This window comes from Procambarus clarkii, chromosome 36 (genome assembly GCF_040958095.1).
Source record: "Procambarus clarkii isolate CNS0578487 chromosome 36, FALCON_Pclarkii_2.0, whole genome shotgun sequence".
Taxonomy (NCBI): Eukaryota; Metazoa; Arthropoda; class Malacostraca; order Decapoda; family Cambaridae; genus Procambarus; species Procambarus clarkii.
The window spans coordinates 18,505,096-18,516,953 of NC_091185.1; positions in this window are offsets into that span (position 1 = coordinate 18,505,096).

Sequence of the window (11,858 nt, forward strand, 5' to 3'; positions counted from 1 at the left end):
GAGGATGGGATAATTAAATACCCCGGAATTCCAACCTCTTGAGGGCTCTGAGTATGCTGTAGTGGATAGAAGTGCGTACCTGCCATCTTGATGGCCAAGGTTCGAGTCTCCTGGTGGGTGTTAGTATCTAAAGTTCTATATTTCAAAAGTTGTGTTTTAAAGCAAGTCAGTGCATTAAGCATGGGACCTGTGTTCTCCCATAAAACAGAGCTTGATGGAAAACGTGAGTGATCTCTCACTGTCTCATTCCTTGAGAGGATGGGATTTCTGGAGTTAAATACGCCAGAATTCCCATCTCTTTAGGGCTCTGAGTATGGTGTATTGGATAAAAGTCCGTACCTGCCATTTTGATGGCCAGGGATCGAGTCTCCTGGTGGGTGTGAATGTCTTGAGTTCTATACTTCAAAACATGTGGTTTAAAGCAAGTCAGTGCATTAAGCATAGACACTGTGTTCTCCCCATATAACAGGGCTTGATGGAAAAGGTGAGTGATCCCTCACTGTCTCATTGCCTGGAGAGCATGGAATATCTAGAGCTTAATACCCCGGAATTTGTGGTTTAAAGCAAGTCAGTGCATTAAGCATGGGCACAGAGTTCTTTTATATAACAGGGCTTGATGGAAAACGTGAGTGATCCCTCACTGTCTCATTGCCTGGAGTGGATGGAATAACTAGAGCTTAATACCCCGGAATTTGTGGTTTAAAGCAAGTCAGTGCATTAAGCATGGGCACGGAATTCTCCCATATAACAGGGCTTGATAATAAATGTAAGTGATCCCTCACTGTCTCACTGCCTGGAGAGGATGGGATATCTGAAGTTAAATACTCCAGAATTCCCAAATCTTGAGGGCTCTGAGTATGGTGTAGTGAATACAAGTGCATACCTACCATCTTGATGGCCAGGGTTTGAGTCTCCTAGGGGGTGTGAGTATCTAAAGTTCTATTCTTCAAAACTTGTGTTTTAAAGCAAGTCAGTGCATTAAGCATGGGCACCGTGTTCTCTTATAAAACAGGGCTTGATGGAAAACATGAGTGATCCCTCGCTGTCTCATTTGCTGGAGGGGATGGGATATCTGGATTTAAATATTCCAGAATTTCCACCTCTTTAAGGCTCTGAGTATGGAGTAGTGGATACAAGTGCATACCTGCCGTCTTGATGGCCAGAGTTCGAGTCTCCTGGTGTATGTGAGTGTCTTAAGTTCTACACTTCAAAACTTGTGGTTTAAAGCAAGTCAGTGCATAAAGCATGGATGCTGTGTTCTCTCCATATAATAGGACTTGATGGAAAACGTGAGTGATCCCTCACTGTCTCATTGCCTGAAAAGGATGGAATATCTGAAACTTAATATAACGGAATTTGTGGTTTAAAGCAAGTCAGTGCATTAACCATGGGCACAGTGTTCTTTTATATAACAGGGCTTGATGGAAAACGTGAGTGATCCCTCACTGTCTCCTTGCCTTGAGAGGATGGGATATCTGGATTTAAATTACCCAAAATTTCAACCTTTTTAGGGCTCGTAGTATGCAGTAGTGGATACAAGTGCATACCTGCTGTCTTGATGGCCAGGGTTCGAGTCTCCTGGTGGGTGTGGGTATCTAAAGTTCTATTCTTCAAAACTTGTGTTTTAAAGCAAGTCAATGCATTAAGCATGGGCACCGTGTTTTCTTATATAACAGGGCTTGATGGAAAAAATTAGTGAGCCCTCACTGTTTCATTTGCTGGAGAGGATGGGATATCTGGATTTAAATATCCCAGAATTTCCAGCTCTTTAGGGCTCTGAGTATGGAGTAGTGGATACAAGTGCATACTTGCTGTCTTGATGGCCAGAGGTCGTGTCTCCTGGTTAGTGTGAGTGTCTAAAGTTCTATACTTCAAAACTATGGTTTAAAGCAAGTCAGTGCATTAAGCATCGGCACGGTATTCTCCTATATAACAGGGCTTGATAGAAAATGTAAGTGATCCCTCACTGTCTCATTGCCTGGAGAGGATGGGATATTTGGAGTTAAATACCCCAGAATTCCCACCTCTTTTGGGCTCTGAGTATGGTGTAGTGGATACAAGTGCATACCTGCCACCTTGATGGCCAGGGTTCGAGTCTCCTGGTGCATGTGAGTATCTAAAGTTCTATTTTTCAAAACTATTGTTTGAAGCAAGTCAGTGCATTAAGCATGGACACTGTGTTCTCCCCATATAACAGGGCTTGATGGAAAATGTGAGTGATCCCTCACTGTCTCATTGCCTGGAGAGGATGGAATATCTGGAGTTAAATACTCTAGAGCTATGAGTATTGTGTAGTGGATACAAGGGCGTACCTGCTATCTTGATGGCCAGGGTTCGAGTCTCCTGGTGGGTGTGAGTGTCTAAAGTTCTATACTTCAAAACTTGTGGTTTAAAGCAATTCAGTGCATTAAGCATGGAAACTGTGTTCTCCCATATAACAGGGCTTGATGGAAAACATGAGTGATCCCTCACAGTCTTATTGCCTGGAGACGATGGAATATCTGGAGCTTAATACCCCGGAATTTGTGGTTCAAGTGAGTGCATTAAGCATGGACACTGTGTTCTCTTCATATAACATTGCTTGATGGAAAACGTGAGTGATCCCTCACTGTCTCATTGCCTGGAGAGGATGGAATATCTGGAGTTAAATACCCCAGAATTCCCACCTCTTTAGCCCTCAAACCGCTAGGGGCCCAAATGGAATTCACACCCACAGGCGCAACAAAAAAAAAATCCAAAAAATTCTTTCGTCTTATAGAAGTGTTCATTATTGTTTCCTGATCACGGAAAAAAATAACCAAAAAATTGTAGGTGGCATATTTTAGCCACAATAGGGTAGGGAAGTGTGGCAAAAAAAAAGGCGTTGGCAGAGCCTTCGCCAGACGAGGTCTACTCCGCCCGAGCTGTCAGACGTCAGTTGCCACAAATATATTATTACCTAATTATTTCAATGTCTCTGATTGATTTTTTCTTAGTTTTTTTGCAATAATATTATTCCATACAGTGAATTGTGGTATATTTATATTATAAAATGTGTGAACCATCGCTGTACTCAAAATTATGGTGTGCATATTAGTGATTCAATTATTATGTTCATAAATAAATAAATAAATAAAAAAATAAAAAATAAATAAATGTTTATTTAGGTAAGGTATATACATACAAGAGATTTTACAAAGTTTGTTGGGTTAATAGATAGAGCTAGTACATACAATGCCTAAAGCCACTATTACGCAAAGCGTTTCGGGCAGGAAAAACATTTATGACTAAAGCTTAATACTAATGGGTATAAAGAATAAAATGTGTTGAGAACAAATAAAAATAGAGGTAAAAGAAGGGGGAACATGGCTGAAAAAGCAGCACAAATACAATTACAAATTATTACAAATTATTACATTCAAACAGCGTTGTTTTGAAAAAAACAGACATGGGTTGACAACAGAGGGGTAAGGTAGGTTACAGGGAATTTATTAGGTAGCGCTTCGTTTTTACCTTAAACTGGTTGAGAGAGGTACAGTCTTTAACATGGTTGGGAAGGTCATTCCACATTCTGGGTCCCTTGATTTGAAGAGCATTTCTAGTTTGATTAAGTCGTACTCCAGGAATATCAAAACTGTATTTATTTCTGGTATGGTGCTCATGGGTTCTGTTACAACCTTCAATGAATCTTTTGAGGTAAGGATTGGCATTGCAGTTCAGCGTTTTATATATGTATAATACACATGAGAGAATGTGCAGTGACTTAATATCTAACATATTCAGAGATTTGAGTAGGGGTACCGAGTGATGTCTGGGGCTAGAGTTGGATATTGTCCTAATAGCAGCTTTGTGTTGAGTAATTAGAGGACGTAAATGATTTTGGGTAGTAGAACCCCAAGCACAAATACCATAGTTGAGATATGGATAGATGAGGGAGTAATAGAGAGTCACCAGGGCAGGGCGGGGTACATAATATCTGATCTTAGAAAGGATGCCAACAGTTTTTGAAACTTTTTTTGATATATTTAGAATGTGTCCCTGGAAATTCAGCTTGTGGTCAATGAGAACGCCAAGGAATTTGCCATCTAGTTTGTTACATATTTGGGTATTGTTTATTTTGAGATTTATTTGATTAGAGGATTTATTGCCAAACAGAATATAGAACGTTTTGTCAATGTTAAGGGTGAGTTTGTTGGCAGTTAGCCAAAGATGGACGATCTTTAGCTCAGTATTTACTGTGGCATTTAGAGCAAGGGGGTCAGGACTGGAGTAAATGAAGGTTGTGTCGTCAGCAAATAGAATTGGTTTGAGGTGTTGGGAGGCATTTGGAAGGTCATTAATGTAGATGAAAAAGAGGAGAGGGCCAAGTATGCTGCCCTGAGGAACACCAATGTTGATAGGTAGGGTGGGAGAAATTGTATTATTCACAGAAACATGCTGGAGCCTGTCAGTAAGGTAAGATTTGAGGTATTGCAGGGAGTGTCCTCTGACTCCATAATGATGTAATTTAAGAAGAAGGTTTTGATGGTTGACAGTGTCAAAAGCCTTACGCAGGTCCACAAATAACCCAACAGGGAACTCTTTTTTTTTATCAAGAGCTGCGTGAATCAAGTTAATCATACTAATAAGTGCATCGTTAGTGCTTTTTTGGGTCTGAAGCCATATTGACAGGAGCTAAGTATATTGTGTTTGGCTAGATAAGAGTAAAGCTGCTTGTAGATTAGTTTTTCAAATATTTTTGACAAGTTAGGCAGGATTGATATTGGTCTGTAGTTGTTAACATCTGTGAGATCACCACATTTGTGGACAGGGGTTACTCTCGCTTTTTTTAGAATGTCTGGAAAGGTTTGGAGTTCAAGTGACTTGTTGAAGAGCAATGCAATAGTAGGGGCTAAAGATCTGGAGGTTTTTTTGTAAATTAAAGTTGGTATCTCCTCGAGGGCACTAGACTTGGTTTTAAGGGAAAGGATTATCTCATTAACATCAGTGGAATTAGTAGGCTTTAGGTACAGAGACTGTGGATAGTTACCTGTAAGATAGTCCCTAACATCAGTACTGGAAGATGGAATATCATTTGCAAGGGATGACCCAATGGAAGAGAAGAACCTATTGAACTCAATAGCAGAATCAGAGGCTGAAAGCTGACCAACGTTATTGGACAGGAGTGTTGGTTTGTTATTTAAAATCTTCTTTGATCCCAATATTTGTGAAATTGTGCTCCAAGTTTTTTTAATGTTGCTCTTTATTTGGGTAAATTTATCTTCATAGTATTTAGTTTTGACTCGTCTAATTATTTTAGATAGCAATAACGAGTAATTCTTTGAGAATTCTTTGGAGACGGTTCCTAACCTATACTTCTTCTCAAGGTCATGTTTTTTGTTAATGGATTTAAGTATTCCCTTTGTAAGCCAAGGATTGTTAAGCCTTTTGTTTGTGACTTGTTTTGTAAGCATAGGACAGTGGGTGTTATAAAGGCTAAGAGTTGTTTGAAGAAAAGATTGCACTGCTAGGTTGATGTCCCTTATGTTACCTAACTCGGACTCCCAGTTGACATTATCAGCAGCAGTTATAAAATTGTTTATAGCAGTTTCATTGTGCAGCCTAAAGCTTAACTCCCTTGACTCAAGAGGTGGTTTGATAATGCTAGTTAAGAGAAATGTGGGGTAATGGTCTGTAGTGCTATCGGTGATTATACCTGAAGTAAGCGGAGAGGTTATGTTGGTCCAGATGTGATCTAGAGTCGTAGCAGTACTATCAGTGATTCTAGTTGGTCTAGTGATTAAGGGTATGAGGAAGCAGGAATTCATACAGTTGAGGAAGCTAACAGCAGTAGGGTGTTCAGGCTCGCAGAGGTCAATATTAAAGTCCCCTGCGATAATTAGATGGTTTTTGTTCAGTCTGTTATCTAGTATTAGATTTCTAAGGTTTGAATTGAATTCGGACACATCAGTGTTAGGAATTCTATAGACTGCACCCACAGACAGGACAGACTCGGCACCCTTGACTCTGAAACTGGCGAAGATATACTCCCCACAGCAGTCTCTAGTTCCAATTATTTTTAAGCATGTTAGTTGTTGGTGGTAGTAAAGAGCAGTACCACCACCTCTCTGAATTTGACGACAGTTGTGAATTGCCGAGTAGTTAGGCATGTTAAAGAGTTGAGTAGTATCCTCTTTCAACCACGTTTCAGTGAGTATAATAAAAGAGAATTTGTTGTCAATAGTTTCAATCAAGGCACTAACATCATCGAAGTGTTTACCTAGGGATCTAACATTCAAGATGATTACAGAGATATTGTGATTATCTGTTAATACATTGTTTACATCATGTGCTGTAAAATATCTGCAATTTTGATCACTGAAGTGATGATTGTCATAGATAGTGGATAAGAGGTTTAGTTCTGGGTCTATACTTGTCTGCATAAAAAGGCTGTTTGCAGGAAAACAAGGCAAGAATGGCAAGTACAAAATAGAAAACAAAGAAAAAAGTAGAATAAAAATTCTAAAGTAATATAAACTTAATGGTAATTTTAAGTAAAAAAAACTTAATGGTAACAAGGAATGTAAAAAATGAACTAGAATAATTAATAACAATAGATGACCAAAAAAGTCAAAAAGCAATTATGAAATCTATAAAATGAAAAGCTTGCTTACTATACTATTATAAGTACACTATAGTTGAATACTAAAGTTACACTAAAACAAACTGAGGTAGTTTAAATAGAGATACACTCAGGAACACTGGATAATGAAGTTAATACTAGAGGACACAGGCAAAGCCAGTGTACTATGGAACATGGGAGTAAAAAGAAAAAAGACAATAATAAAGATGACAATATTATTATTTTTTTTTAACTAAAGTTAAAACCTTTTGAAAGGAAAGGGAGAGCTAAAGTACACAAAGGTAGTTAAATGAGATTATAATTTGAATTCTGACTATACAGCAGCTATCCCACAGTCACTGAGGAAAGAATTAAGGTGAGCTTCAGTGATTATTGAATAGGTTTTTCCAGTGTCAGTCCTCCTAGCTATAATTTTACCATCTCGCACAAAAGTGTTTAATTGTAGGGGAATTTTTGCAGAAACCACGCAGTTTAAAAAAGAGATTTTGCCTGAACCTGGTCAGACATTCATTCACATAAACAGTGGATTTACTAGCGACTGCAGATGAGATAAGATCAGACTTGCGGGAGCAGCTATCTAGTTTTATACGTATTCTCCTGTTGTTAGTACCAGATGATTTGGTACCCACTCTATAAGCTGCTTTGATGTCATTTTTTTTTTATTGAATACCTTAACTTATCCTGCAATACCTTGATCACGATGGCAGCACAGTCTTCTCCATCAGTTTCTTGGGGAAAATCACGTGAAGAGATAATTACAGACTCAAGTAGTTTATGTTGGTCTGTCTCGTCTTGGGCAACAGTGTGTTGTTGTTGTAGGTTGTTCAGATGGTTCTCAAACTGTTGCAATATTTCTTCCTGTTTTTTAGTGGTTTCATCTGGATTAAAGTTAGTAACTGCGTTCTTGAGAAGGTTTAATTCTTGTTTGAGGTGGACGACTTTGGTTGATAGATCTTGATTGTTCTTGAGTAAGTCTCCAGCTTTATTCTGCAAAGATAATAATGAGCCCTGCAGGTTCATTATTAAGGCCGACTGCTCTTTGATTACTTTCATTTGATCTTCATGTACTTGAGTTAATAACTTGAGCCAAGGGTTATCAGCAAGGCGCTTGAAGTCAGAACAAGGGGCAGCTGCTAGTTTAAGTTGGTCCATATGGCTACATAATAGTTGCATGGCCCGTGTCGGAGACGGCGCTGCGCCCAGCTGAGATTGTTTGTTATTGTTGACGGGGGGAGAGTCGGTACCCCCCACAGTGGCCACCGAAGGGGAGATAGCTGAACTAATCATGTTGCTAGCCTGGCTAGTAGGGTTATTCTTGTTTGGTGTGCTTTCTTTCTTAAGGGCCTTACCGGTCTTACTTTGCCTGGTAGCAGGATAAATGTAGGCAGGAACAATAGGGAAGACTCGTTGATGAGGCAGCAGTAAAGTCGGGTACAGCTTCCTAGCTCCAGGGAGCAACACTAGCGAGGTCGAAATGAGAGAATTACGGGTTGGTCTTGTTAGTTTTTTCAATCACATTTGGGTCACTGTGTACTTAGCTGCCTTCGGGTGATGCTACATCATTTGTTGGTAGCCGAGAGCTCAAGGATCAGCTGATAAAAGAGGAGGGAGAGCAGGGCCGACAGGTGTTGTTGACGTTCGTTCGTACCATCGTACAACAATAAACAAATAGTTTTGCTGTTGTTACACTATATACACAGGTTATATATAAGTATTTGCATGTTTTGTACACCATAACGAACTACTAGGTTGGTCTTGTGAGTCAAAAAGCAACGAGGAGTGATCGCCAAACACCAGCGAGCCACTCACTGCCACTCCCTCCCTCAACACCACCTCACTCACCCTCATTCACCTCCCACAGTACTCTTTCTGTATTTATTCACTATACACAGACGTTATATATACGAATGTACATGTTTTGTTCACCATAACTGTACATCTAAGCTTGTATGGTGAGTAAAGGCCATAAAACGTATCTACTCACACAGTCAGCTGGTGGCGGCCGCCCTCAAGGCCAGACGCACTAATATTTGTCCTCCAACAATATTGTTTGTGGTGTTATTACGCTATATACACACATTATATATAAGTATCTACCTGTTTTATTCACCATACCTGAACAAATAAGCTGGTATGGTGCCCAAAGATCATAGTGGCCATCAGTAAACAACATGCCAAGTCGTGCAGACGACGCTCCTCCCTCACCAAAATGGCGGCTCCCAACCTACTCCTCTCGCTGTTATCTCACACTATACACACGTTATATATAAGTATCTACATTTGTGTTCACCATGGCGATCACTAAGCTGGTATGGTGAGTGCAGTCAATAAATGGTGGCCACACACAGTAAGAAGACGACGCCACAACCCTCCCTCCCACAGCCTTATTCCTCCCTCCATGGAGCACAGCGCTAAATATCACCACAATCCTGCTATTATTAGAATCCTGGTCAGTTTTATCACAGTCAGGGGGCTTCAGTAATACTATCACTGCTAAATAATAGCAGTATAATTTATATTATGGTATTTGTAGGCGATGCTGTGGTCACAAGCTGAACAGCGGTGCTGTGAGCTCGTGCTGCGTGCGCCAGCCTTGGTGGCTTGCTCAATACTGACGCTGTAACACCCAAGAATGTTGGCCTGGATTTTTTTCTAGGTGGCATCTGGCAACTATCGGTCGTGGCTGTACTATAGCTGCCACTATCCCAGGCGGGGCGTTTAAATTATAGCGCTAGACACGAAATAATATATAAATGATGTGCGCGGTTTCGGTTTTGTCACTGATATCATTTATATATGATATGCGCGGTTTGAGGGTTAAGGCTATGAGTATTGTGTAATGGATACAAGTGCGTACCTGCCATCTTGATGGCCAGGGTTCGAATCTCCTGGTGGGTGTGTGTCTAAAGTTATATACTTCAAAACTTGTGGTTTAAAGGAAGTCAGTGCATTAAGCATGGACACTGTGTTCTCCCCATATAACAGGGCTTGATGGAAAACTTGAGTGATCCCTCACTTTCTCATTGCCTGGAGAGGATGGGATATCTGGAGTTAAATACCCCGGAATTCCCACCTCTTTAGGGCTATGAGTATTCTCGCCAAACACACACTGAAACTACAACGTTAGTACAATGTTCGAATAAGTTTTAGCACCTCCTAACCAGTTACAACAACCAATATAGCAAGTTGTAACAATGTTCTAATATGTCATAAACACGTTTAGCCAAAAAGTATATATATATATATATATATATATATATATATATATATATATATATATATATATATATATATATATATATATATATATATATATATACTTTTATATAAAAGTATATATATATATATATATAAATATATATATATATATATATATATATGTTTCATTGAATATGACCGCATATTCTGTATTTATTATTTTCTGGTTTAGGGATTCTATCCCTCTAACTATTTTCTTAGCATCAGGGCTTAATTGAAATAGGAGTTCTCCAAAACTCATTTTCGTACTTTTAAGGTGAAGAAAGGAAGTGATTTACTATAGAGTGTATTACACTTATTTATAGAATTTGCACAACGTTTCGAACCTCCATGGTTCATTCTCAAGTGAACAGATCTTACAATACTAGTTGATTTTATACCCGCACTGGGTCAGGTGATAATTCAATAAAGGTGAAAACATGGGGGGATACATAAGGGATAAATGTGAGGTGAAACATAGAGGCTGCAGAAGGCTTATTGGCCCATACGAGGCATTTCCTATCTAAACACAAAGATTAATCCAGTGTAATTGGCCTATTATGTTGGACATTGTCTTCTGTGTTGGCATCAATATGTTCTTGTCTTGTCCTTACTCTCATCATGGGTAGAGTAAATAGTTCCGTGATTTGGGTGTTCATGGTAGGTCGCTCTATTCTCAATGTGAATTGCCTCAAGAATTTGTAATCTTCTTGCATCTTGGGTTTTGTCTATTATGCAGGTATTCTTGTTCAACATTTCTCTTGTTAGAGTAATGTCATGGGCTTGTCTCATGTGATTCCTAGGGGCACCAGATTGAAGATGGCATGTCAAACGCCTCGTCAGCTTGATCGACGTCATACCTATGTACTTACATTGAAGGTTACATCCTTCGTGGGGGCAAGTGTACATGTATACAACGCTTGACTGCTGTAGAGGGTTCTCCGTCGGCTTCGGGCTGTTTTTGATAAGGAGTTCGGAAGTCTTCTTGGTTTTGTAGAATATTATCAGGTTTATGTTTTGGTTAGGAGTAGTGCTTTTTACTCCTTTACGGATTATTTCTTTCATTATTCTTTCCTCTTTTTTATGTTCACTGTGCATGGTTGATTTGTAATATAATTTTATTGGGGGTGTTGTGGTTTCTGTTCTAGGTTCTGAATTATACCAACGGTCCAAGTGTATATACACCAATATATATATATATATATATATATATATATATATATATATATATATATATATATATATATGACAAAGTCAGACCACGGAGGAAAAATGAAACAGGAATTTCCTTAAGTACTTTCGTATATTAAATACATCTTCAGAAGGAAGATGTATTTACATCTTCACCTTCTGAAGATGTATTTAATATACGAAAGTACTTAAGGAAATTCCTGTTTTATTTTTCCTCCGTGGTCTGACTTTGTCACATTCTCAATCACGTGTTTATTTTCGTGATATACAGACACACACACACATATATATATATATATATATATATATATATATATATATATATATATATATATATATATATATATATATATATATATATATATATATATATATATATATATATATATATATATATATATATATATATATACACTATTTATCTTTTATGTGCCAATTTCCAAGGAAGTAGGATATCATCGTCTAGAAACTGATATCATAACCCTTGGCTACTGCCAAAGTATAACCCCTACAAGGCTTAAACAAACAGCCAGTATGGCTAAAACAGAAAAAGTGAAAAGGACCCTCACAGGTCTGACCAGACAGATTAATAAATTTCAAGATCTGTCATATCAATCGCTAGTCGATTATGTTGAACAGGAAAGTTATTTTCTTGTAGCCACAAGTAAGTTTGAGGAAGTCAAATGCCACATAGAAAATTATTTTGCCAAACCTGCTAACACCAATTTAACTGGCACAGTATTAGACGATGTTATGGCTGATCTGGCACTGTATGAGGATGATGTACAGACCAGGTTGAATCCCTTCGTCAAAATAATTAACAAGTGTA